The following is a 6,912-nucleotide window of genomic DNA, read 5'->3' as shown; positions in this document are numbered from 1 at the left end:
TGCCAAACACAGTAACAACAAAGTCTCCAATGGAGACGTTACTGGGCCCGCTCGAGCAAATCGATGAACAACGGGAGGACAGTGATCAATGATCACCAGATAAGGTATTTTTTTTTACCATATAGGGACAAAAATTACTTTTGTTTTGTCTTGGGGTGGGGGTGGGGAGCTGCACCCTGTGGTGCTTAGTGCTTACCCCTAGCTCTTTGTTCACGGATACCCTCCTGCTGGTGCTCAGGGGACCATATGGGCTGCAGAGATTTGAAGCATCATCACAGCTGCAGCTGCATGCAAGCACTGTAACCTTTGTACTAACTCTCCAGCCCTGGTACAAGTTTTAACATGTGAGAAAGTTGTTGGATTTGGGCAGTGATGGGAGGTGTGGGAGCAGGCAGGAGGGTTGGGGAAGCTATTCCTTTGCTCCGAATTCACTCATTTTGTTTTTTAAGGGATTTTTAAAGGTATCACATGTAATTTTATTCTTATTTATTTTTTTACTTTTTTTTTCTTTTTTGGGTCACACTCGCAAAAGACAGGGGTACTCCTGGCTCTACATTCAGGAATTACTCCTGGCATTGCTTGGGGTACCATATGGGGTGCTGGGGATTGAATCTGGGTCAGTTGTATGCAAGGTAAACGCCCTACTTGCTGTACTATCACTCCAGCCTCAAAATTCATTCTTAGCAGTATTGAGGGAGCAGGGGAACATGTGTGGTGCCACAGGTTCTAACTGGGGTCATTGTCATGCTAGGTAAGCGCCTTAACCCCTGTGCATTCTTTACCCATTCCCTTATTGGTGTGCACGTGTGTGTGTGTGTGTGTGTGTGTGTGTGTTTGGCTTTTTGGGTCACACCCAGCGATGCACAGGGGTTACTCCTGGCCCACGCCCTCAGGAATAACTGCTAGCAGTGCTCGGGGTACAATATGGGATGCTGGGAATCAAACCCAGGTCAGCCAATGCAAGGCAAATGACCTACTGCTGTGCTATAGCTCCAGTCTCTTGATATATATTTTAAATGCCTAAGGTTTTCATACATAATAATAAAGGTATTTGAATATTTATCTTTGTAACTCCTGTATCTTTGAAGGAAAAATACATAAAAGTGAATTTGCTTTTTATTTATCCTACTTAATATTTTATGACCCATATGAACCACCTTAAATGTTTCCTGGAACAAAGCATTAGCATGGAGGGTGGGGATTTTTGCTTTCTCAAGACAAAACACTGAAAAGAGGGAACTTTGTGTCTTTTCACAAAGCCCACAGGAACTGGAAGTGGGAGGGGAATGTTCAGTGGGGGTGGGGCAGATTGCAGAGTGGTGTTCTTCATGCACCTTTTGCATCTCTCTTCTTATGTGGACAATAGGAAACTGATTTTGAACAACTGTCAATGGTTTGAACTGAGTGAAAATGAAAGACATTCTCACTGCTGAGGCTACCCAGTGACAAAATGAAACAGCTGAGACAGTTGCCATCTCTAGAGATGTTCAAAGCCCAGAAAGGGGAGCCAGAGCAATTTGGGTGTTTGCCTTGCTTGAGGCCAACATGGGTTTGATTCCCAACATCCCATATAGTTCCCTGAGCATCAACATGTGTAACACAAAAAGCCAAAAAAAAAAAAAAATCCCAGGACAATTTATAAGAGAGGCCACCCAATGAGTTTGGCTAAAGGTACACCTAGTGTTGAGAAACCTGGGTTTGCGTCCTGATTCTGCTACTTAACTGGGAAATTTACGGCAAATTACTTAGCCTTAATTTCTCAATCAGAACCTATGGTGGGCCAGAGCAATAGCACAGCAAATAGGCAATAGCACAGTAAATAGGGTGCTTGCCTTGCACACGGCAGACCAGGGTTCAATTTCTTGCACCACATATGGTCCCTGAGGTTTGCCAGGAATGATGCCTGAGCACAGAGCCAGAGCCCCATTGGGTGTGGCCCCAAAACACAACAAATAAACATAAAAGAAACCAGAAAATAAACTAAGATTATATATCTAGAATCAGTCCTTCCTTCCTCTCTTCCTTCCTTCCTTTCTTCCTTCCTTCCTTCCTTCCTTCCTTCCTTCCTTCCTTTCTTCCTTCCTTCCTTCCTTCCTCCTTTCTTTTTCTCTCTTTTTTGGGCCTCTCAGGCAGTGCTGCGTGGGCTCAAGGCTTGGCCTCATGAATGGATGCTCAGTGATGCTCTTGGAGCAGCAGGACTACTCCAGCAACCAGATGTGTGGGACCATGCCATACCAGGGTTCCTATTCTGCCTCTAAATCATACAAGATGTATATCCCATCCACCTTTGAGGTGTTTCCACCCTCCACCACCTCCCTCAAAAAAAGATTTTTTAAAAATTCCCATAGAAGTAAAATGACTGAAGATGAGGTCAAGAGAGGCACTGATCAAGTGTTCTGGCTCCCACACACTCAGCCCTCTGGCTTAGGTGAAGTCTGGGATTGTTTTGTGGGGGTTGGGAGATAGGAAGGTGGTCACAATGAGAGAAAGGAAACTAGTACAGTGATAGAAGAGATCAGGGATAGGAGAGATCATTATGAGAAAGAAGTCAAATTATCTTAGGAAATTCTCCAGAAGACGCAGGAAACCCAGCATATCAAAATGGACAGATATTTGTGTGTTAATTTTCTAGCCTGCTACTTTGTTTGTATTGACTTATTGTTTCTGAGTTTTGGAGGTCTTGGGGGGTTTTTTTGCTTTTTTATTTTTTAATTTTTATTAGTGAGACATCATGAGGTGAGTTTTGTTTTTTTTAAGTAGTGTCTTTAGGGTTATCTATTGTAGAAAATCATATCATCTTCAAATAGTGAGAGTTTAACTTCTCTTTCAGTTTGGATCCTTTAGATTTCCTTTTCTTGCCTAATTACTGTGAAGCTGAACAAAGAAAACCTCTTCAACAAATGATGCTGGGAAAACTGAATAGCCACATGTGAAAAAAATGAAACTGAATCTGTGTCTCCATACACAAATAGGATTTCAAAAAGTTCAAAAGATTTTATGTGGCAAAATAAACTTGGGATAAAATTAAAAGACAGAGGACCAGAGTGATAGTACAGTGTCTTGCAGTAGGTTGGCACAAGTTCGATCCCCAGCACCATATATAGTCCCTGAGAATGTCAGTTGTGGCTCAAACATCAAAAATATGAAGACCTGTTCATGAATCCCACACCACATATCAGAAATGGTTTTTTTAAAATTTTTTATTTATTGAATCACCATGAGAACAGCCACAAAGCCTTTCAGTTTAAGTCTCAGTAGGTCATACAATGATCAAACACCCATCCCTTCACTAGTGCACTTTTCCACCACCAAGAACCCCAGTATATTATACCCCCTTCTCTTGCCTCCCCCATCTGTGTGGCAGATTTCACTTTACTCTCTACGTTGATCACATTCAATATTACAACAAAAGACCCACCATTATTATTCGGAATTTCCCCCAACAATCAGACCTGCCAAAAAGACATCATTAGATAATTTGTTTTCTATTGTTGATTATGAAGAGCACATGATGTCGCGTGGCCGCTATCATGGCCACGCAATTTTGGATTTCTGATATTTTCGTAACAAGTATGGAAGGATTACTGCCAAAAGCTGCTGGGTTCAGAGATTGGTTTGTGTGCCTCTGGGATCACGGTCGTTCAGGAGCCAGAGGAGGCATTCGTGGGTGGCAACTCGAGGCATTGTCAGGGCAGGGAGCAGGGCCAGTTCCACCCCCCATCCCATGAGACCCCGCCTGCTTCATCACTGCAGTCTCATAGCTGGCTATCCATTAGGATCTGAAAGATGGTGTCCAACATGCCGCCACCGCCAGGAGGAAAAGGTGGGGGGGAGAACCCCTCCCGGGGTGACACGGGGCCATAGTTTAATGCACAGTCTAGATGTATTTCTGTTGGGCATTATATTTTGCTTGAATCTTCCCACCACCATTCAAGCCTACCTTCTAGGGACAGACACTAGATCATTTACTTTCCATTGCTCACCTGGCTTATCAGGAAAGGTCGTGCGGCCAGGTAAGCAGCCACGTGGTTTGGAAGAATAGTCCTGGTGCCCACATATCAGAGCCATGCTTATAGAAGCTCATGGTCGCCGGGATTCAATCTGGAGAAGGCGGGGAGACTGCACCTATCCCATCTGGGACCTCCCAGTAATATCGGCTAGGTATGGGGCCCAGAGAATTCTCCAGGTGTTGTGGTGCCCGCCGGCCAGGTTTCTTCATTGCTGTGTGCCCAGAAAGGGTTAATATACAAGATACATAAAGCTCAACAGCAACAAAAATCAATAACCCTATCAAAAAATGGGGAGAGCGAAGAATGCTACAGGTCCCAAGCAGAGCCAAGATCACCGGGAAGTCCCAGATGGGGTAGGTGCCGCATCCCACCTTCTCCAGATAGAACCCCAGTGACCATGAGCCTCTACAAGCATAGCTCAGGCATGCAGTAACCAGGACTTTTACTCCAAACTGCTGGGACTGCCCCAGCTCCCAGGTAACCTCTGATTCCGGAAGTAATGCCCACAACCCGCCCCCCACCGCCATCTTTACAGCACACAGCAACAAAGAAGAAAACCGCTGGGAGGCTCCACAGCTCCCGGAGAATGCTCCAGGTCCCAAACAGAGCCGAGATCACCGGGAAGTCCCAGATGGGGTAGGTGCCGCATCCCACCTTCTCCAGATGGAACCCCCGGTGACCATTAGCCTCTACAAGCATAGCTCGGGCATGCGGGAACCAGGACTTTTATTCCAAACCGCACAGCCACTTAGGCGGCCGCACGACATCTCCTTATATACAAAGTGATCAATGGAAGGTAAATCATCCAACATTTCTCCCTGAAAATCAGGCTTAATTCTTTTGCAAACCACAACACCCAATAGGAGAGAGAGAACAAAAGGGAATGCCCTGCCACAGAGGCAGGGTGGAATGGGGGGGATGGGGGGTGGGAGGGATACTGGGGTCCGTGGTGATGGGAAATGGTCACTGGTGGAGGGATGGGTATTCAAAATAAATTTTTTAAAAAATGGAGAGAGAAGATGAAGTTACTTCCCTGAAAAGAATGTGAATGGCCAGCAAGCATATTAAAAAGTGTTCATTGCTTCTTATCAGGGACATGCAGATCAAAATGACAATGAGATACCATCTCACACCAGAGATAATGGTATCTATCAAACAGACTAAAAATAACCAGTGCTGTATGACTGAAACCCAATTATGAACAGCTTTATAATGGTCTAGCTTACAGATATTTAATTTAAAAAAAATTTTTAATAATGTGGAGTTCATGCCCAATTCAATCAGCTCAATCAATGGCTGAATAAATAGCAGTACTCTTACATTTAAAAAAGAAAAGAAAAGAAAAATAACCAGTTTTGGCAGGGATGAGGCAGAAAAATGAATCCTCATTTGCTTTCAGTGGGAATGTCATCTGGTTCAACCTTTATGAAAAACATGGAGCTTCCTCAGAAAGGTAAGGTTAGAGCTTCTATATGACCAGAAATTATATTTCCTGGCATCAAACCCCAAAACAACAAGAACTCAGAAAGATAAATTATACCTATATTCATTGTAGCATTTAGTACAAAGACCTAGGATATGGAAAAAACCCAAATGTCCAATGACAGATAAATGGATAAGGAAGATGTGGCAAATACTCACACACACACACACAGGAATATTATGCAACTGTAAAAAATTACATTTTTCTGAAATTTGTGTGGAGCTGGAGAGTTTCTTGTTCAGTGAAATAAGTCAAAGAAGGGCAAATAAATACCATATGATCTCACTCTGTTGAACAGAGAAACAAACCAAGGAAACTGTTAAAGTATGACAAACCCCTGACCTTGATCTACAAAACTGAGATGACAACAGGGACTGGAGAATGGCTGGGGAGAATGAAGAGGTGGACTAGAAGCAACTGAAGAATTCTAAAGGGAAGGGTACTCAGCACTTTGGCAGGTAATAAGATGCTATAACTGTACATCAAAACCATAAACATTATCACTGTGTATAAACATTACCTAAAGTACAATTAAAATATAAAAAGGGTACTTTTTAAAATGCCTCCTTAAGAAAAATTTACTATAATTCTACTAAAGTGCAGATGCCGTAAGACACAAAGTCCTGGGTAGGGTTTACAAACTCTTACCTCCAATTTTTGGTTCAGTGTAACTAAGTCTCTTAAAAGATACTAGGCAGATACTCCTACATTAAAAAAAAAAAGGTATTGGACAGAGATCTCAATGGACTAAGCACATACTTTGTATGTGGGAGGCCCAAATCCCATCCTAGCACCCTTGCACCATGCCCCCACCCCAGCCCCAAATCTGAAGTCAAAACTGCACTTCAAGGAATAAGCACAGGTTTACACCACCCATCAGATGGTCACCAACACATCCTTGGTGACTTCCTAGCTCTTCCCTAGGCCCCCAAATGAACACAACCAACCCACTTTTTAAAGACTGGGTGTGAACAAAGGCAACGCCAGCTGAAAGAAAAAAGCTCAACGGAGTGAGCGACTCGGAACACCTGCAGCCCTCTGCCCACCCTACTCATGGGGTACAGATCCTGGAACGGTCCAGGCCCCAAGTGAGCCACCAGACACCTGGGGGTGTGGCCGCGCAGGTGCTTATGGGAAGGGGGCGAGCCCGACACCCCAGCAGCTGCAGGGCCCTGATTGAAAGTTGATAAATGGCTCCGGGTTTCACGCTCCCAATGTCACTGCAATCGAACCGGCAAATATTTACCTTGGAATCCGAGTGACTGAAAATATTTGGTTGGAGCCAGATGCGTCGCGTGTCTCTCCCTGAAATATTAGCTAAAGGAGTGATTTAGGAAAATAAAATAGAGGGTGGGGCGCCTTCCTGGCTGGGCTGTTTGCTTTCCTCGGGCTTCGCACCGAGTTAAGTTTCTAACAATC

This window comes from Sorex fumeus, unplaced genomic scaffold (assembly GCF_029834395.1).
Source record: "Sorex fumeus unplaced genomic scaffold, SorFum_2.1 ptg000047l, whole genome shotgun sequence".
Taxonomy (NCBI): domain Eukaryota; kingdom Metazoa; phylum Chordata; class Mammalia; order Eulipotyphla; family Soricidae; genus Sorex; species Sorex fumeus.
This window is presented reverse-complemented; position numbering follows the sequence as displayed.